At 45.9% G+C, this 21,792-nt stretch overlaps 1 pseudogene; it reads left to right on the top strand.

The window, feature by feature from the left end:
* Positions 1 to 2,344: 2,344 nt before the first annotated feature.
* On the top strand, positions 2,345 to 2,445 carry Gm25834 (annotated as a pseudogene).
* Positions 2,446 to 21,792: the final 19,347 nt, after the last annotated feature.

The raw sequence follows: 21,792 nt of genomic DNA, 5'->3' as shown, positions 1-21,792 counted from the left end.
TTCAGACCTAGAGAACAGAGCACTGGTTGACTAGAGACTCCACTATGTGTGGCTATGCAGTTATTATCTACTCATCAGTTTGTAGATATTCAGGTTGTTTCACACATTGGGTTATTATAATAGTGTTGCTATGAATAGTCATGTATGAGTTTGTATTCTTATCTATGCTTGCTATATATATTGGAGTGGAATTAATTGGATGTATGGTGATTATTTTTGTTTTGTTTTGTTTGAGATAGGATTTCACATAGTCATATCCTGCTCCATGTAGGAAGATATGGATGTGGGGTGGGTGTCATGGTTGAAGGGTATGAAGTATGGCAGGTAATGTGCAAGTCTGTAAATACACTGACCTTGCGTTCTATACCTAAAGCAGGTAAGTGATATCGTGTGCTGTCTACATCTCAGAAACCGCTTAAATATATCCAGAGTTTTACAATGATGTGTTTTACAATAGCAAAAGACAATAGCCCAAGTGTTCACTAATCAGCAGTAAGCTAAGGAAATCGTGGTGAAATAGACCCCTGGAGACTAAAATGGGTATTGTATGAGTGGGTATTGCGTAGTCTCCATAACACATCACACGGTTTCCACATGTCACACGCTGAAACTCGGAGCACAGAGGGCCTGTGCATCTTCTGTGCTTGTTTGTGTTTGTGTGAGGACTAGATGTTGACAAAGTCATTTCCACATTAAGTCCAGCCTGTTGACTGTCATTGAATAGCCATTGATAAGAACAATACTGAGATTTTCAATAGTTGATAAACCATCAAGCGCGCTCAGCTTGGAGATACAGTTTGGTAGTAGAGTGTTTGCCTAACACGCACATGGCCCTAGGCTTAGTCCCTAGTACTGAAGAAAAAGCATCATGGCACATAAAAATTAAAATTGGTGCCCATAATAAACTTTTATTGACACATAGCCATACTTATTCAGTATATGTTTTCAATGGCTCTCTCTCTCTCTCTCTCTCTCTCTCTCTCTCCCACATTAAGTTATTTATTACATCCAGATCTCAGCTTCCCCTCCCTCCTCTCCTTCCAGTTACTCCTTCTTCCCTCCCCTTCCTACCATCCACCCTTCCTCCCCTTCTCTGCAGAAAAGGGGAGACTTCCCAGGGATATCAACCAGCCTTGGCATATCAAGTTGCAGTGAGATTAAATGCATCTTCTATGCACATCTTCTTCTATTGAGGATAGACAAGACAGGCCAGTTATAAGGGATCCAAAGGCAATGGCTGCTTTCTTAATGATAGACTTGATGAGTTGCCATAGAGCTCATGAACCTGCAAATCCTAAAATATTCACAACCTGGCCCATTAGTAGACAGGGTTTGCTGACTATTGGCCTAGTAACTATGATAGAAGCCTGAGATCCAGTGGGCTGATCTGGTAGGGGATTGGGTTCCTGGAGGCAAAGAATGAAGAGAGCTCACTGACCCTATGCCCTTAGGATCAATTAAAAGAAGCCAGTGCAAGATGAATGTGGTGGTAACACGGTCATCCCAAGATCTCAGAGCTGGAAGCAGGATGCTCAGCAGCCCAGGGCTATGTTTGATAGATGGTGCACTTAAAGACATCTTGGGGCACATAATACTCTGTCTCAAAACCCAGCAACAACAAAAATGCCAACCCAGCTATATCTCTCTGTATGCTGCCATATTAGGACATGTTTGTATACATATTGATGTGTATGTTTTTGTTTCTTTTGAGAGAGGGCCTTATTTTGTAGCTCTGGCTGTCCTGGACCTCACTAGGTAGACCAGGATAGCCTTGAACTCACAGAGATCCTTCTGCCTCCAAGTGCTGGTAGTAAAGGCTCAGGCCACCAACTGAGGCGTCTTTGGGGGAGGGGCTAGAAGGAGAAAATCTGAATAGAGGGCTGAGAAGGAGAAAATCAAGTGGCTGTGATTGTGTGCATGTGTGTGTTGCTGACATATTTTTAAAAAATTAACATTTATTTGTGTATATATGTGGAAACATTGCAGGACTCCATTCTCTCCTTCTACCATGTGGGTCTTCAGGGTTTAACTTGGAACTTCTGGCTTTGTGGTAGGTTCCTTTGCTGGCTGAGCCATTTGAGGGTCTCATATATGGTTGCTGTTTTATAAGGAGAATCCTTATGCATAGTGTGTGCCATTAAAAATAAAGAGATATACCAATGCTTGGTATGGAGACACATGCCTGTCATCCCAGCACTAGGAGGTGGAGACAGAAGGCGTATGAGCTCCAGACCATGGGCTACATGAGAACCTGTCTTAAAATACAAAACAAGGTAAGAAGGGGGGGGGGAGGAAGCCCACCACCACAACTACAAAAACACATTCATTAAAACAAACAAGAATGGTTCTGGATTTGGCAGCACATATAACAAAAATTGGAATGATACAAAGATTAGCATGGCTACTGCACAAGGAAGACAAATTGGTGAAGTGTTCCATATTCTAAATGAAGGGGACAGAGGAGGAGGAGGAAGGGGGAAGGAGAAGAAAAGGAAGAGGAGGAGGAGGGAGAAGGAGAAGGAGATTGAGAAAGGGAAGGAGAAGAGGAAGAAGGAGGAGGGGGAGGAGGAACAGGAAGAAGGAGGAGGGAGCAAGAAGCAGAAAGAGGAGGAGAAGGAGGAGGAGGCATCCATACTTCCATTGTACTTTTAGAGGTCTTTGTTCAGCCAGACTGTAGGCTCTGCTGGGGCACAGTGTAGACCCTAGTACAGAGCATAGCCCACTGCAGCCTATCATAGTTATAGAACAAATGAAAAGGAACAAAGAATATGTGTTAAGAGAAGGGTGGTGCTGGCCAAACCTTTAATCCTATTAGGGAGGCAGAGACAGAGGTTCTCTGAGTTCGAGGCCGGCCGAAGTTCTACAGAGCTAGTTCTAGGACACCAAAGCTGTACAGAGAAACCCTGTCTTGAAAAACAAAACAAAACAAAAACAAAAAAAGTGGTGGCGGGGGCGATGTGCACACAGAGGAATGTACACTTACTTAAGAGTGTGTCTGGCTGTGCTAGAACAACCCAAGAAAAAGTTGGGCACAGAATGGCAGAGCAGAGACATTACCCACAGTGCCTCCTCAGACCATGGCTGAAGCTGCTGCTGGGCTGCAGAGCCTGGGCTGCAGAGCCCCAGCTTCTCAGTGTCTCCCGCGGTCCTGGTCCTTCCCTCATAAGGTATCGGCTTCCGTTTGTCCTTCACAGCTTCCTGAAGGACAGCAGAGGAATCTAGCTGGGGCATGACCAGTGCCAGCTCTAGCTGCTGCTGCTGCTCCTGCTGCTGGCTCTGTCTTGGCTGTAAGCACATCTGTGGGGTCAGTACTCCCTGGGAAAGGGGAAGTCTCTTCCCACCAGTTGTCCAGAATCTCCTACCCAAGGACCAAGCCTGGGGTGGCTGCAGCGGAACTACACGTCCAGGGACAGCCTGTTTCTAGAGACAGCCAGTGTCAAATTGAGGACATCTTTTGTTTTGCTTGTCGTTATTCTTACACACACACACACACACACACACACACACACACACACACACACACGGCCCTTTGTGACTGAAATATAGTTGGACACCTTTCTCAGTTCATACACATAGAAGAAACCAAGCCAACCCTGGATACAGGATTGGGCCAATCATATTATTCCATTCCCCTGGTCTCTGTGATTGGTTTAGAGCAAGGCATGTGTGTTCATGAATGGCAACCCCAGGACTTTTGCTGGTGCTTTCAAAAGAGGGGAGATTTTTGCCACTATGCGAAGTAATCAACCATAGGAATAAAGTTGTGATAGAAGCAAGAGACTCTGGGAGTGAGAGACTGATTTCTTTTTTTTTTTTAAATATACTTTTTATTAGGTATTTTCCTCATTTACATTTCCAATGCTATCCCAAAAGTCCCCCATACCCTCCCACCCACTCCCCTACCCACCCACTCCCACTTTTTGGCCCTGGCGTTCCCCTGTACTGGGGCATATAAAGTTTGCAAGTCCAATGGGCCTCTCTTTCCAGTGATGGCCGACTAGGCCATCTTTTGATACATATGCAGCTAGAGTCAAGAGCTCCCGGGTACTGGTTAGTTCATAATGTTGTTCTACCTATAGGGTTGCAGATCCCTTTAGCTCCTTGGGTACTTTCTCTAGCTCCTCCATTGGGGGCCCTGTGATCCATCCAATAGCTGACTGTGAGCATCCACTTCTGTGTTTGCTAGGCCCCGGCATAGTCTCACAAGAGACAGCTATATCTGAGTCCTTTCAGCAAAATCTTGCTAGTGTATGCAATGGTGTCAGCGTTTGGAAGCTGATTATGGGATGGAACCCTGGATATGGCAAGCTCTAGATGGTCCATCCTTTTGACACAGCTCCAAACTTTTTCTCTGTAACTCCTTCCATGGATGTTTTGTTCCCAATTCTAAGAAGGGGCAAAGTGTCCACACTTTGGTCTTCATTCTTCTTGAGTTTCATGCGTTTAGCAAATTGTATCTTATATCTTGGGTATCCTAAGTTTCTGGGCTAATATCCACTTATCAGTGAGTACATATTGTGTGAGTTCCTTTGTGATTGGGTTACCTCACTCAGGATGATACCCTCCAGGTCCATCCATTTGCCTAGGAATTTCATAAATTCATTCTTTTTAATAGCTGAGTAGTACTCCATTGTGTAAATGTAGCACATTTTCTGTATCCATTCCTCTGTTGAGGGGCATCTGGGTTCTTTCCAGCTTCTGGCTATTATAAATAAGGCTGCTATGAACATAGTGGAGCATGTGTCCTTCTTACAGGTTGGAACATCTTCTGGATATATGCCCAGGAGAGGTATTGCAGGATCCTCCGGTAGTACTATATCCAGTTTTCTGAGGAACCACCAGACTGATTTCCAGAGTGGTTGTACAAGCTTGCAATCCCACCAACAATAGAGGAGTGTTCCTCTTTCTCCACATCCTCGCCATTATCTGCTGTCACCTGAATTTTTGATCTTAGCCATTCTGACTGGTGTGAGGTGGAATCTCAGGGTTGTTTTGATTTGCATTTCTCTGATGATTAAGGATGCTGAACATTTTTTCAGGTGCTTCTCAGCCATTCGGTATTCCTCAGGTGAGAATTCTTTGTTTAGCTCTGAGCCCCATTTTTTAATGGGGTTATTTGATTTTCTGGAGTCTACCATCTTGAGTTCTATATATATATATTGGATATTAGTCCCCTATCTGATTTTGGATAGGTAAAGATCCTTTCCCAATCTTTTGGTGGCCTGGTTTCTGATAGCCCTGTTTAAACTGGTTCTGTTCTGCCTGAAGTCCTTACCTGGCCCTAGCTCTTCAGTGGAAGAAACACAAGACACAGTCTTAACTTAGGCTGGTTTGTTTGCAAGACTCATGGCTTCTGCTCAGGCTTGGCCAAGCCTTGGCTTTGAACATACGTGGAGATTTGCTTCACACCCTCTGTACCCCGCACTTAGGCCCTCTGTTGAGCTGTTACCCATCTGAAAGCAGGCTGCTTATCTAGCCTGCTCATTTTCATCCCTGGGTGAGGTGTCTGACCTGCTGAACATCCCAGCCCTCTGAATTCTAGCTCTTGATTCTTCAGGCCTCCTGCCTGCTCTCTCTCTCTCTCTCTCTCTCTCTCTCTCTGTCTCTCTCTCTCTCTCTCACACACACACACACACACACACACACACACACACATGCACATATACACACACACACATGTACACATACATACATTCATGTGCACACTTGCACACACATACATGCATACACACACATACATGCGCAAGTGTGCATGCACACACACACACACACACACACACACACTCATTAACCTTTATGATTGAAATATAGTTAGGCACTGATTTCGGCCTTCAACTTTTATTGAGCATTTCCTGTGTAACAGACTCTGTGCCAAGCACACTTGTGGATAATCTCCTTTGGTCTCAATAACCCCATCTGTAGGTTTTATGATTATTATTCTCATTTTCAAGCAATGGGAAGCAATAGCTTAGGAAGGCTGACATCAGATAGCCATGCCACATCATGACAAAGCAGCTCATATGAGGGGAATGACCTCAGGAAGACTGACATCAAACAGCCATGTCACATCATGACAAGGCAGCTCATATGAGGGGAATGACCTCAGAGGCTTACTCCACCCCCTGAAACTGTGCTTCTGGCCTGAATGGGCTCCGGGGGCTCAGGTACCCATCCAAGGTCCTTGTCAATCATGGGGCCAGACCTGAATATCTCTGGGAAACCTCTTGGTTAAGTGAATACCTCAGAGGACACTAAGTCAGGAGTGCCCAGGACCCCACCCAGACAGAAGCCAAGGTCTCCGCATCAAGTACTTTGGCCCAAAGAAAGACTTTGATGTGGCCAGATGTCTTCTTGCAGGGACTGGAGTAATGTCCTGGTGAAGAACGGCTATAGCTCCAGGCACCTTCTCTGGTGACAGAGGAAGGGACAGAGACCACAGCTATGAGCAGCTCAAGTAGGAGGGGAAAACACGTTTTAAAACTTCATTTTGCAAGGCTATGGTGAAACACACCTTTAATCTTAGCACTTGGGGGACAGAGGCAGGCTAATCTTGGCATTTGAGACCAGCCTGGGCTACAAGAGAATTCCAGGACAGCTGGGACTACACAGAAAAAGCCTGACTCAAAAACAAACAAACAAACAAACAAGCAAGCAAGTAAGCAAACAAACAAACCCCGAAACTTTGTTTCACTCTTCAAGAGTGGCTTCCGAATCCAAAGAGGTAAGCCATGGTCTGAGATAAATTTAGATTCTATAAGATTTCTTCATTTTTCTCTCTCTTTAAATTTTTATTTTATTTTTTGGAATTTTATACAATACATTTTGATCGTACTCTTTCATCTGCCCTAACTCCTCCCTAATCATCCCATCCATCCAATTCCACGAGCACACACACACACAATTGGGTTTATTTTGTGTTGTTCATCTGCTACTCCTGGGCACAGAGCCTTCCCTGGAGAGGTTGTTTTTACCCAGTGTCACTATATTGAAGAGAGCTGCTTTCCTCTCACCCCAGCAGGTATAAATGACAGACAGCTTCTTGGCCAGGGATGGGACTCCGTGCCCATTTCTGCTTCTATGTGCTGGGGTTTTGTTTGGCTTGAGTTTATGCGAATCTTATGGATCACAGCCCAGGCTCTGTGAGTTCATGTGAGCCCCTCCCTCTCCAGCTCTTACAATCTTTCCACCTTCCCTTCGACATACATCCCCTGAGCCTTGAGGGGAGGGGTGTGATATGAACACCCCGTTTAGGGCTGAGTCCTCCAAAGTCTCTTACTCTCTGCACATTGTCCAGTTGTGGGTCTCTGTTAATTCCCATCAACGGCAGGAAGCAGCTTCTCTGATGAGGGTTGAGCAAGGCTCTGATCTATGGGCATGGCAGTCTGTCACTAGGAGTTATTTTGCTGCTATGTTCATTTCGTAGAACAATAGTAGCAGAGTTTTCCCCTGGTCTCATAGCCTTGACCTCATTGTGTAGAACTTCCTCGGGGGGTGGGGGGGCGGGGGGGCGGGGAACCAACCTGGAAATCAGTTTACCACAAGATCCTGCTCTATCACTCTTGGGCATATACCCCACAGACCCTACAGCTTTCTACAGAGGAACTTGCTTGACCCTGTTCATGGCTGCTCTACTCATAAAAGCCAGAAGTTGGAAAGAGCCCAGGTGTCCATCAAATGGTGAATAGACAATGAAAGCGTGATACATTTGCACAATGGAATAATACCCAAAGATGTTAAATAGGAGGGGAGCGGGTAGGAGGAGGGGCTCCTCCAAGGAAGGGAAAATGGAATACAGTGTATAAAGCAATAAAGAAATTAGAAAGAAGAGTTAAATGGAGGGGAGATGGAAAGGTAGGATAAAAGAGGGACTATGGGAGGGACAGCAAACTCTAAAGGCCTTTCACAAAGCCATATGGAAACCCGCTATTGTAGAAGCTTTCTAAAATATACATATGTATAAAAGGAGTTTAAATGAAGTCACCATATAATGGGGAGGGGGAGGGACAGTACTTCAACTAGACATCAAATGATGTAAAGAGAATCTCGTGGACTGTACGAAAGCATCACCTGTCAATAAAAATGCTGTTGGCCCATTAGCTTAGGCGGGAAAAAGAAAGATGGGAGTTCCGGTGTGGAGAGGAGATTCTCGGACAGGTGGGAAGAGGAGATTCGGCCTCACAGACAGAGGAAGACTATTGCAGGTAACTGAGGACCAGGTAACTGGCCACGTGGCAGAATTTAGAATAGAATAATGAGATGATTAAGTTATAAGCTAGTCAGAGAATGATCCAAAGCGCTTGGCCTAGGCATTTTATTCATATAGAAGAAGTCTCAGACTCATTATTTCGTGAACATGGGTGCAGGTGGGAAAAGCATATTTTTGAGTTATTAGACAAGGTAATATCATAGAGACTCCCCCCACCAAACATTAGGGGCCAAAGATATTGAATACCCTCCATAACATGATGATGTTACCCTAGGATACCCTATAATATAACTTGTACCCTATTGCTGAAGGTACCATATACTTATGTGTGGAACATGGAGAAATCCAGCTAGTACCTAGCTGGAAGCTTCATCCCTACCTAATCATGTTCACAATGCTAACAGTGTTATATACACCACTTAGAGGAGTAAGCTTACCCAGCTATGTACACTGTGAGCTACAATAGCATCCTGCCTGCATGCTATGCTCACTAGTGCAACGGTGACACAAAGTATGTAATAACCAACCATTTTTTGATTCACCCTAAGGCCCAGTCCATGAGATGGAACCCAAAACTGACCAATAACCCAAGACTAGATAGGTCATGGATTCCCTAATGGAATACCTACAGAAATTATTCATTTTTCTCATGAGAAGAAGTGGCTCTCACAGCATTAACGATGAAAACAAAAGGCTCCCCCCGCCATGCCTTTTGTTTGATTTGAGACAGGGTTTCTCTGTGTAGTCCTGGCTGTCCTGAAACTGGATCTGTAAGACCAGGCTGGCTTCAAACTCAGAGATCCTCCTACCTCTGCCTTCCCAAGTGCTGGGATTGAAGGTGTTTACTACCACTGTCTGGCCAAAGCTCCTTTTTAAAATTGCATTTATTTTGAGAGAGACAGGAAAGAGAGGGGGGAGGGGAGCGGGGAAAAGGGGGAGAGAGAGAGAGAGAGGAGCTCAGAGGATAATTTTGGGCTTGGTGACAGTGTCTTAGGGACTGAATCACCTTGCCATCCCTTAAAGGTCCTTTCCCCCACCCTGAGACAGGGTTCCACTATGGAGCCCTGGCTGAATTTGCACTTGCAGGTTCTCAGGATGGCTTCGGTTTTATGGCAACCTATAAGAATTGTCCTTTTTCAACCTCAGCAAGCTGGAGTTGCGGGCATGTATCTTCTGACTGTGCTCTCTCAGTACCAGACTGCTGGGTATGCTGTTCCCTCTGCCTGGACACTGCGGCTTCCCTTGCCCTCCTTTGCCTCATGCCCTCTGCACAGGTGTATACAATGCTCTCGGTGTGCACTTGCTTTTCTTAACATGTTTCAATCCCACCACTGTATTCGATACATTTGGTTTTACCACTAGACCCTGAGGTTCCTGAAGGAAGGTGGACATTGGTTTTATTCTCTATGATACTCTTAGAAGCAGAAACATTGTAACAATTAACTGAGTGAACAAATGAGAAAATAAAAATGGAAAGAAACCAACCAAAGCAGTGCCCCCCTCCACCACCCTCAGAGTATAAGCCCAATAATTATATGTTGGGCATGGTGGTTTATGCCTTTCATGCCGGCACTCTGAAGGCAGAGGCAGGCAGATCTCAGTGAGTTTGAGACCATCATTGTCTGCTTAGTGAGATGCTGTCTCAGAAAAGAAAAGGAAAAGAAAGAAAACCAAAAAGCCTGAAGCAGGTATAAGTGCAGTTCCTTACAGTGAGTTTTATGACCACTAGATGGCGCACTGCTGTACATCCCAACAGGGAAGGGTGGTAGAGGGTAAAAGTAAAAGATTGGCAGGTAGGGGTGGGGGTGGGATAATTAGACTTCCCACAGACTTGTGATCTTCTCCAGCAGGAGGCCTTTGTAGTCTGCAGTTAGTGGTGTGTGTGTGTGTGTGTGTGTGTGTGTGTGTGTGGTGTGTGTGTATGTGTGTGTGTGTATGTGTGGTGTGTGTGTGTGTGTGGTGTATGTGTGTGTGTGTGGTGTGTGTGTGTGTGTGGTGTGTGTGTGTGGTGTGTGTGTATATGTGATATGTGTGTGTAGTGTGTGTGTGTGGTGTGTGTGTGTGTGTGGTGTGTGTGTGAGTGTGTGTGGTGTGTATATGTGTGTGTGGTGTGTGTGTGTGTATGTGTGTGTGGTGTGTGTGTGTGTATGTGTGTGTGGTGTGTGTGTATGTTGTATGTGTGTGTGCTCGCGGTGTGGTGTGGGTGTGTGTATGTGGGTGTGGTGTGTGTGACTGGTAATTGTCTCACTGTATAACTGCACCCCCACCCACCTCACATCCTCAGGCTGCTACCATGTCAATGTTATTCCCATCAAAAAGGTGGGTTTGTTAATGTTATCTTTCCTGGCTGCTTGAAATGATTTTACAAATTGCTTTTTCTCCCTACTGTATAGGAATTGAATGGGCTCTGTCACTTTTAGCATCTGAGTCATATTGTTTGACTTAAAAAGAAACACAAATTTACACTTCTCTTATCCCATTGTAACACAAGTTAGCTAAATTTTCGAGGAAGTATACTTTATAAAAAGCCAACTCCTCTGTGTGTGTGTGTGGGGGGGGTTGTGTGTGTGTGTGTGTGGTGTGTATGTACGGTATGGTGTGTGTGGTATATGTGTGTGTATGATGTATGTGTGTATGGTGTATGTGTGGTGTGTGGGGTTGTGTATGTGTGTGTAGTGTGTATGTGGTATATGTGTGTTGCTGAAACCATACTAGATAAACTCTGTCGCTAAACTATAACTGCAGCCCAGAGATAATATTTCCTATTACTTGTGAGATTGTCAAGGCACAGAACAAGTAACAATAATAACAGAAAGACAATGCTGGCACTGGTGAGGTGGCTCAGTGGGTAGGGCACTTGACCCCCAAGCCTGAAGACCTCCCAGGGTGAAGGGAGAGCACCAACTCCCAAAAGTTCAACTTTTCTCTCTCTCTCTCTCTCTCTCTCTCTCTCTCTCTCTCTCACACACACACACACACAAATAAGTCAATTTAATTTTTTAAAAAACGAACCGACTCAGCCATGAACCTAATGCAGAAAGCTGATGTATACAGATGGTGTACCCACAGAGCCCCACACTTCGGTCAGAATGGAAGTGAAGCCTACAGAATCGTTTTCTCTGGAAGCTCATAAAAAACTTGTTTGGCAGAGGTTCAGTACTTTGGAGCCTGTAAGAAGTCAGGAGTTAGGGATTGGCCTGGCGGGGTTAATCCTTGACTCCTGTTGGTGTTCCCACGCGGCTCCTAGCCTCTCCTTGTCTTTCTTCCTTATCTGCCCAGTGGAGGCTGCAAGGCTGGTCCACCGAGGGAGTGTGAGTGTCCTCTTTGCACTTGTATTTGACTTGGAACTGGTTCCAGACCAGTAGAGCCACAGAGGCAGTTACAGAGGCCTCTGGCAATCTTGCCTTGCTGGGCTCTCCAGTCGATGCCAGTCCTGGCCATCACAGCCTTCATATCTGAGTGGTTTGGGAATCATTTAGAAACTGTCTTATTTGTACTGCAGCAATTCAGCCAGTATGACAGCCATAAAGATTGCTTTGTGGCCCCTTGAGCTGTTGTTGATTGGAGGGTGCAGAGGGAAGCAGAAGCTGACTCAGTCAAGGGCTTTGGCCCAAGGTTGACCAGAAGTCTCTATGTGTGGGTCTGTGTGCGCCTGCATATTTGTGTGTATCTGTGTCTCCATGTGTATCTGTGTCTGAGTGCTGGGTAGAGGGAGCACATATGAGTGGTTTAACCTCATATTTTTCCTTCTCTTAGCAAACAAAAATAAAGTTGATGCTAAGCATTGAGTTAGATTTGGCAGGGCTATCTTGACTATGATACTATGGGTATGGGCAGCAAAGAAGAAAACAGCAAGTTGGACTTAATGAAACTTTAAAATTTTGTGCATCAAAAGACTCTTTTTCTCAACCCCTGTGATTAAATCTGTATTAAACTCTCTTAAAAATAAGCTGGGTACTGGTGGTCCATGCCTTTCATCCCAGCATTCGGGAGGCAGAGGCAGGTGGATCTATGAGTTCAAGGTTAGCCTGGCCTACCCAATGAGTTCTGGGATAGCCTGGGCTACACAGAGAAACCCTGTATGTACTGGCTGGTTTTGTGTGTCAATTTGACACAGGCTGGGGTTATCACAGAGAAAGGAACTTCAGTTGAGGAAATGCCTCCATGAGATCCAGCTATAAGGCATTTTCTCAATTAGTGATCAAGGGTGGGAGGGCCTCTTGTGGGTGGTAGTCTTGGGTTCTATAAGAAAGCAAGCTGAGCAAGGCAGGAGAAGCAAGCCAGTAAGTAACAACCCTCCATGGCCTCTGCATCAGCTCCTGCTTCGTGACCTGCTTGAGTTCCAGTTCTGACTTCCTTTAGTGATGAACAGCAATGTGGAAGTGTTAGCTGAATAAACCCTTTCCTCCCCAACTTGCTTCTTGGTCATGATGTTTGTGCAGGAATAGAAACCCTGACTAAGACACTGTTCCCCCATCGAAAAAAATTCCCCCCCCCCAAAAAAACCTTCTACTTTGCCTCAAAATCAAACCAAAAAACTCAAACAACAGCAACTCAAACAAACAAACAAACCAAAGACTATCAATAAAGTAACAAGCCAAGCATGGCGGCTTACAGCTGTAATTCCAGCACCTATGAGCTGAGGCAGGAGGACTGCTGCAAATTTGAGGCTAGCTTAGTCTATCTACATAATAAATTGTGGCCAGCAACTCAACTGACAAAAAGGAAAAAGAGAAGAAAGGATAAAGCTGCAATCCCACAGACAGGGAGAAAATAGTTACAAATCATATATCTGATAAGGTACCGACATCCAGAATGTAGAGAGAACCTAAAGCAACAAAGCAAGCTAATTTAAAAATGAGCCCAGTGTTTGAGATTTGGACAAATAATATATGCAAATGAGCAATAAACACTTGAAATAACGCTTGCCATCATTAATCATTTGAGAAATGAAAGTCAGGACTACAAAGCTGTCGGTGGTGGCGCAGCCCGTGATCTCAGCGATCAAGGCAGAGGTGATAGTGACGCAGCCCCTGACATCAGTGATCAAGGCAGAGGCCAGTCTGAGCTCCACATTGAGACCCTATCTCAGTACCACTCCCCCACCTTAAAAAACAACCTCACACACCACGTTGGTGACTGAAAGCAAAAAGGAAAGACATCAAAACCACAAACAAACCCCAGGTATTGGTGAGGATGTGGAGAAATGGGCAGAGATAGGACATGGTCTAGCCACTGTGGAAAACTGATAGAACGTCCTCAGAACATTACAAATGGAATTATCATAGGTTCCAGCAGTCCTACCTCTGGATAGACCCTGGAAAGACTACAAAGCAGTCTAAGAGATAATTATACAGCTTCCAGCAGCAATTCACACAATAGCTAAGATGGAGAAGCTAAGTGTCCACCGGTGAGTGAATGCATAGGCAAACTGTGGTTTATAACATGAGATGGAATATTACTTAGCCGCTAAAAGGAAGGTAGCTCTGACCCTAGAGGACATTACATAAGTATATGTCTATCTACATAATAAATTGTGGCCAGCAACTCAATTGACAAAAAGGAAAGAGAGAAGAAAGGATAAAGCTACAATCCACAGACAGGGAGAAAATAGTTACAAATCATATATCTGATAAGGTACTGCTTTTGTGATAAAGCAGTCACAAAAAAGATAGACAGGTTGCTAGGGGCCTTTGGGGAAGGAAATGGAGTTATTTTATGGGCACAGAATCGTAGTCTCACAGAATAGGGTCAAGAAGATCGTGCCCATCAGCAACACATTTGATACTACTGAACACTTCAAATAGATACAATGTTAAATTCTGTTCATGCAAATAAGACAAGTTAAAAAGGAGATTTAGACCAGGCTGGCCTCCAACTCAGAAATCTGCCTGTCTCTGCCTCCCGAGTGCTGGGATTAAAGCCACCAAAAAAAAAAAAAAAAAAAGATTTAGTGCTGAGTGGTTTTTGTCAAATCAACATAAACCTAGACATATGGGAAGAGAGAATCTTAATGGAGAAAACGTCTCTGAAAATCCCGGCTGTAGGTACTTTCTTATTTAGTAATTGTGAGAGGCTACAGCCCATTGTGGGTGGTCCATCTCTGGACAGGTTCTATAAGAAAGTAGGCTGAGCAAGCCATGGGGAGCAAGCCAGTAAGCAGCATCCCTCCATGGCCTCTGCATCAACTCCTGCCTCCAGGTCCCTGCTTTGACTTCCTTTGATGATGGACTGTGATGTGGAAGTGTAAGATGAAATAAAATCCTTTCCTCCCCAAGTTGCTTTGGTCATGGTGTTTCCTTGTAGCAAAAGAAACCCTAACTAGATGGATATCTCAGTACACAAAAGCACTTGCCATGCTAGCCCGACAACCTGAGTCCACCCCGGGGAACCCAAGTAAGAAAGTCAGTGTAGTGTCTGATGTCTGTAATCCTAGCACTCCTGTGGAGAGATAGGAGGCAGAGACAGGAGAACTGGCTGAAGCTTGACCATACAGGACAGTGGCAGAAAGGAGACAGGCTTGACTCTGAAATGAAGCGAAAGGGAGAACTGACTTCCCCAAAGTTGTCTTCTGACCTCACGTGTGTGCTGTGACACAGATGCGCGTGCACACACACACACACATATTGTAAGCAAGTAAACAGATGATAAATCTTTTTTAAAAAGTAATTCAGTAACGAGCCCACTGTCATTGATAACTAAGAAAAAACAAGACGCAGTCCCCTGCCTCGGAGTACCTACAGTGTAGCCAGGGACAGAGTCAATAAACCAAGAAGATAGGGACACAGCGCAGGCTCCTGTGACTTGAGCTGATGCCCTGTGTCCTTGACGCACGCCTTTAATCCCAGCACTTGGGAGGCCAAGACAGGCGGATTTCTGAGTTCGAGGCCAGCCTTGTCTACAGAGGGAGTTCCAGGACAGCCAGGGCTATGCAGAGAAACCCTGTCCCGAAAACAAACAAACAAAAGCCAAAAAAAAAAAAAAAAAAAAAACAACCAAACAACAAAAATATTGGCTCCACCCCTCAGCAGGAAGCTCAATGCCTCTCAAAGGTTTGTACAGGTTCAAAGGCAATTCATCTCTATCCTGGCTCTCAGGCCGGGGGCTCAGCACACCCAAAGCTGTTTGGCTCTAGGGTCACTGGGCCTTGCTTGTCCTGTTACCTTCCGTGGAATTCAATGCAGCGCAGAAGAGTCGTCAAGGCAAACAACTGTAGCTTAGACCCTAGCAGGCCTCAGCTGAGGCTTCAAGCCACCTGACTGGCTTCCTTGGCCATCTCTTTTCAAAGACCTCCACCTGTGTGTGAGTGCCTGATCCCCCACCCCCAGAGCCCTCTGTCTGAGCCACCCCTATGGCTTTTTCTGTTGTTCCCACTCCTCCTAACCCTTGCACCTTTGGATGCTTTGTGGTGTGCACAGCAAAGAGATTTTACAACCAACACTTATTTCTAAGGAGCCAAGTAACTTCTTTAGAGGGGCCTTCTTAGGTTCTCAGCATTTGCCACAGAGGCAAAGCTATAAAGCCCTTGAGTCCCAGCTGCCCCTTCTTCTCTTACTAGCCTACAGAAGCCCATGGAGATTCTTTTCCTCACCCACAAGAATTCCGCCTTCCCTCTAAGGGGGCAGAAGTCACTGCCATGAGTTTGAGTTTTAAAGGACATTTTCTGTCTCTACCTTACCCATGCTCTCGTTTAAACAGTTTAGATTGGCTTTAACAGATGTAGGGCTGGAGTGATCCGGTGTAGTTCTTGGGAAGGATGGGAGCTGACGCAGGATTTCAGAGCCGGGATGGCAAGGCATGTCGGGAGTGGGCATGGGGATCGATTGGCACAGAGGACCCACAATCTCCAGCGTGGTCAATGGCCATGAGCGTTCCACGGAGAGGTGGTCTTCTGGCAGACACCCCAGGGGACAAACAGATTTGAATGACCAGAGGCACTCCCGGATGAGAGGGCCATTTGGGCTGAGGGATTAGATGGATGTGTGGGTGACTGAGCTGAGGGGGCAGGAAGCTCTTAGTTAGGAGGCTGGGAGACGGGGAGGGGAAGCTGGAGCAATGCACAGGGAGGATGCTGGTGTGGGGTGAGCAGAGCAAACAGGGCAGAAGGACTTGGTCCTGGGAACAGGGCAACAGGCCCAGGCACCTTTGAGCAGGTATAGCTTCAGGATCTAGCTATCAAAGGCGTAGCTGGTGGGTGTTTACAGACACAGAGGGAACAGATGTGGGAAGCTGAGGGAGACCACGGAGTGAGCTATAGCCTTTCTAGGGAGCGCCGAGGCACAGTAGAGCTTGCAGTTAGAAGGAGACCAAGAGGGAGCAGGGACACACGGGGAGACAGGAATGAGCCTCCTCGACTGGCTGGCGATGATGCTCCTGGTAGGAGCCTGAGGCTGCTTAGGTTGTCTGAGAGTGAGAAAAGGCCTGTGGAAGGCAGAGTCAAGGACAGCCGGTAAGTTTGACAGGCGGTTGAGCTTTTGCTCACACTAAGAAGGTATCCCTGTTCCCATGCCCTGGGGGCCTCAGGGAGAAAGCCTGGCTGGCTGATGAGGACAGGTTGATTTTCACGGCTGACTTCTACTTAGTGAAACCAGATTTCCAATTAGGGCAAAGACATTTGCTTTTAAACAAGGCAGAGCACTAAACATGGAGTACCTTAAAAAATACACTAAGTGGTTGGAGCCAGGTGATTCAGGCTGTTTTGGAAGAGCCAGGAGCGAGGGGTTTGGAGGCCTGTGACAGGGTGTACGAACGTAGAATCACTTGTTCTTGTAGGGCACGGTGTATCCACGCCTGGGAAAGGGCTTCCTGATCCCGAGGAGGCCAGTGAGGGGTGGGTCTTGGCATCATCCTGTTTCAGAAGCACAAGAGGAAGTCGCTCCCCCTCCCCCTTGGTGGGTCAGACAGGAGGTAGGAGGTGACTGTGTGGGAATAAGTTAGCGCCCATTTTATTCCAAGAGCCTTTTAAAAGAAGTGAAGCCTGAGAATATGGCTCAGCATAGCCCAAGGCTTCCAGTGTCATTCTCAGTAGAGGGGGAGGGGGAATGGTGAGGGGGAGGGGGAAGGGGAGGGAGAGAGGGATTCCTCGAAGATGAAATGATTCAAAGAAGCTGACCAACCACTGACAGGGCAGCTTTTTTTCTTCTCTTCAAGTAGTGTCTTAAATTGAACCTCAGGACATTTTGGAAGGTCTGGTGTCCCTAGTGTCAACTCAGTGTAGTTCCTTGAGTGGAACAGAGAGTCCTGGCCTCTGTCAGCAAGGGGAAGCAGTTCAGGGGTTGGGGATTGCCACTGTTGCAAATGTGAGGGCTCTGTGTCCCTGTGCACGGGGCTTCCTCTTGGGAACTTTCCATATTAATGGTGGTGTGTGTGTGCACACATGTGTGTGCGTGTGCATGTTCACATGCATGTGTGTGTGCCTGCGACCCTATTGCCAGACTGTAATTAGAAGTTTTTCTTCAGAGCTACTAGATGGTCACCTTAGTTTAGCCCGTCTCTGTTTACTCGTCATAAAGGAACAGCAAAGGACAGAGCATGGCTCTCAGAGTCTGCACACTGTTCACAGCGAGTGCTGCTTGGTAAGTCTGTGGTGAAGGAAGGAGTTTGCTGAAATGGCCAGGGCCAGGATTCCACTCCCCTGCTTCCTCATGAGGCTCCAGACAGATGCATTAGTGCAGGCCTGAAGATGGAGAATGGGAAGAAAATTGCCCTTTTCTTGCCCCTATGACCTCATAATCCATAAAAGGGATTAAAGAAAGAAGGCTTTCAAATTGAAAGCCCAAAGAATTTAAAATGGCCCTGAGATCAAAATCTAAAGCAATATTTAAGGAAAATGGCTATGCACCCATTAACTATCTAAATGGTCCCTGGGTGGAAGGGTTGGGATTAAGAGGGTTCCCTGAGGATGGAGGGAGATAGATTGCCCAGCTTTGGTCTCATGAGTAACTTGCTACATGGCCAGAGCTGCCTGGTACCTAGTTTTCATCTGGAATGACTCACGGCTATGCTTTCAGAATGGGTTCCTATCTTCATGTCCACTTGGTAGCCATGTGGAATTAGGCAAGTCGATTCCACTCCATAACTAGGGATAAGCATGGTACCTCTGATATGAGGCTGTTACAAGGATGACCTGAATGAAAACTTATAAAGTTCTGACGACTGTTTTGCTGGGGGTGCCGCCGGTGTACAGCTCTCAGGAGGCATAAGCATGGCTTACATAGTAAGTTCCAGTCCAGCCAGGGCAATATAGAGAAACTCTGCCTCAAACCAACCAACCAACCAACCAACCAACCAACCAACCAACCAACCAGTGTTCCATACATAGTAATTATTCAATAAAGATCAGCTCTAGGCTGAGACAGGAAGACCATGAGTTTGAGGCCACCCTGGGCTACACAGTGAGACCCAATTTCAAAGAGACAAAAGTCAGCTTTTGGTCTGAGGACCTACCTCAGTTAGTAGTAGGATTCTCGCCTCCTATGCATGAAGCCCTCACACACTAGTAATCCAAGCAGTTGGGAGGCAGAGGTAGGGGAGTCTGAAGTTCAAGGTCATCCTTAATTATTCAATAAGTTTGGGGTCTGCCTTGGCAGCATGAGATCTTGCCATAATAAAAAATTAGCTTTAATACTTATTTATCGCCTTTCCTTTCTGTGATATGATAAGCCCTGCTCTAAGAATAAAGGAGCACTGTAAATTATATAGAGGGAAAATATGAATGGCAGTTACTACCCAATTAGATATATACTTATTACAATGAGATAATTTCCAAAAGGCAAGTCTCTTCAGTGAGCTTGGGCCTCTTCCTTCACAGTCTGGGCCATGTCTCTGAAGAGATGTGATATCTAGGTATTGACCCCGAGTACCCTCACACCAGAGACTTTACTGAATCGGTCAAGTGTGACTGATTTCTGCTCTCTCTCGGCCAAGCAAGCATAAGAGACACCTGAAATCGTTATCACTGTAACCTCAACAAATTAACAGTCGATCCCAAATTTATAATTATTGTCTGAAGGATTATACTTGGAAATGCAAAATACTGACGGTGATAATTCGTAGAGAAACTCACTTTATACATAATACCTTTTATGTCCCTAAGTTAATACCTTGTGACCTAGATAGAAAGGGATTGCACCCATTTTAATCCTCCTCTAACTTTATACCCACCCCACTCTGTCTCTTCAAATGCAGCAGAATTTTCCCACAGTGTGTTCATGCTGGCAGCAACCTTCCTTTCTGTTCTGGGTGCACACACATTTCCCCCTGGCTAAAATCAGCTTCTAGTTGGAGACATCAAAGTCCCAGGGAGTTAGGACATGAAGGGGTAGTCTGGGGATCTTCTGGGAATGAGATCCATCCATCTCCCTGTCAGAGATCCTTGCTCTCTTTTCTGAGAGAAAGGGACGCCCTTTACTTATTGAGAGCATAGATGAAGCTGAGTGTGGTCCAGCTCAGCTATAATCCCTGTCGTTTAGAGGGTTCTGAGGTTGAGGATATCCTGGGCTCAGAGTAAAATCACTTCTCAAAAAAAATGAATACAAAACAAAACAACACAAAACAACAACAACAACAACAACAACCAGTGGTTGTAGAGATGCCTCAGCTGTCAAGAACAGAGACTGTTCAAACTCAAATTCAGATTCAAATAGGGGATCACCTTCTTCTGGCCTCCATGGGTACACATTCACACACCCTCTTTTTAAAAAGCCTACAAGACTAGTAAGGTGGCCGAGAGGGTAGAATTTGCCAGGCAAGCACAAGGATTGAGTTCAGATCCCTGGCACCCAAAAAATGCCAGGTGGGCATGGTGGCTACCTATCCTTCCTGTACTCGGGAGGCAGAGGCAGTGGATCCTTTGAGCTAAGATCCTTTGACTGACAGACAGACAGACAAGCTAGGCTTGGTGGTGCACACTTTTAATCTTAATCTCCTTTAATCAGGAAGCAGAGACAGGTGGTTACATAGTGAGATCGTGTCTGAAAACAAAACAAAACCAAAAACAAACAAAAACAACTCCCCCAAAACAAATAATTAGACAAATGAAGAAAAACCCCAAACAAAACAAAAGCAGATTAACCGTAGAGTTTCCCTTTCCTTTAGATGCCCCACCGCACAAGTCCCCATTTTACCAGTGAGGGATGGAAGCAGGTTGTATTAGACGGCATTTTATAGGCCACGTAATTGTGAGTGCCAGCCAGGGCAGCCCTAATATTGCTGTGTTGGCGTGAGGGTGAGCAGAGACTCTTCTGGATCAAGCATATCTTTATCTGTGTAACGGGAATGATCATATATAATGACCAAGCCTTCCTCAAGACATCACGCGAAGATGAGCTAATGGACAAGCACGGGGTTTATAAAATATTAAAACAGCCTAGCAGGCAAAGTAGGAAAAATGATCAGATATATAGTAAGAGGAAACGTTATTGAATGGGTTAAAACACACACACACACACACACACACACACACACACACCACAACTCAACCATTTATTAAGCAGCTACTATGCACTTTACACACTCTCCTGGGAGTCCTCAACACCACCCTCCAGAGACCTTTCCCAATCTCTTGCTGGGGGCAGGGCATCTTGCCAGGAGTCACATGGCTGGTGTATGGTGGAGCCAAGATTTGAGTCAGCACGGCAAGATCTCCTGCAGGCAGTGGAACGGGGCCTGGGTATGCTGGGGAGAAGGTCAGGAGAATAAGAAGGTGAAAAGTAGTTAAGACAGGCATCCCCGTGTGGATCACCCAGGCCAAGACAAGGCCCCAGGGGTTCCAGAGAACTTCTCAGAAAAGAAGCAGGAACTGGAGACAATGGTTACAGTTTTGTAAGAGTTTCTAATTCTTGATTGCTTCCCCATACTGGTTCTTCCACTGCTCAAGCTTTGTGCCTATAGGAAGAAGGAGTGAAACCTACCCTTCTAGGTGCAAATATTTCTTAATGTCCCATTATGGTGTCAGGCAGTCTGAAGGCATGGAGCTAGGCACATCTCTTCACAGTGGAAGAGCATCTTTGAGTCCAACTCTGTGCCTACTGCAACTGAGCAAGACAACCCCAAATCACAAGAGAAACAGAAAGCTCACGAGTCCCCAAAACCCTCAGAGAAAAAAGGGGAACATGGGAAGGGATGTGAGCGCTGCTACACCCCAGAGCACAGGGTAGGCGGAAAAGGGAGAGGACTTGGCCCTGTCTCCACGGCAGGCTACCTCAGGGCTAAAACTGCCCTTGAACTGGCCTATGTCCTCCCTGGCCTTCCAGGCCCTCAAGTTTCTCTTCCTCCTCCCTCCCCTTGCTCCACAAGGGCCCACCCGCATTCTTAGGAATCATAGACTAAAAATAAACATTTGCCACCAGACTAGGGCACAAGGGCGAACTGGTTCAACGGAGGTCTTGTAGACAGCGAGATGGGTTTGGTGCAAGATGGAAGAGATGGCAGTTCCAAAGTCCCCAGACCTCCCCCTCTGTCCCCCTCCACTCCAAACTGGCAATGAGAATAATTCTTTCTTTAGTGTGGCTCTTGGAGAGCTAGGCTTGCCCTCAGCTTTGTGACCTTCTATGGCTGGGACTATTTGGATCTCCAGTAATGTCACT

Source organism: Mus musculus, chromosome 18, assembly GCF_000001635.26.
Source record: "Mus musculus strain C57BL/6J chromosome 18, GRCm38.p6 C57BL/6J".
NCBI lineage: Eukaryota > Metazoa > Chordata > Mammalia > Rodentia > Muridae > Mus > Mus musculus.
Note: the sequence above shows the minus strand (reverse complement) of the source record. Positions and strands in the feature narration are given on the sequence as shown.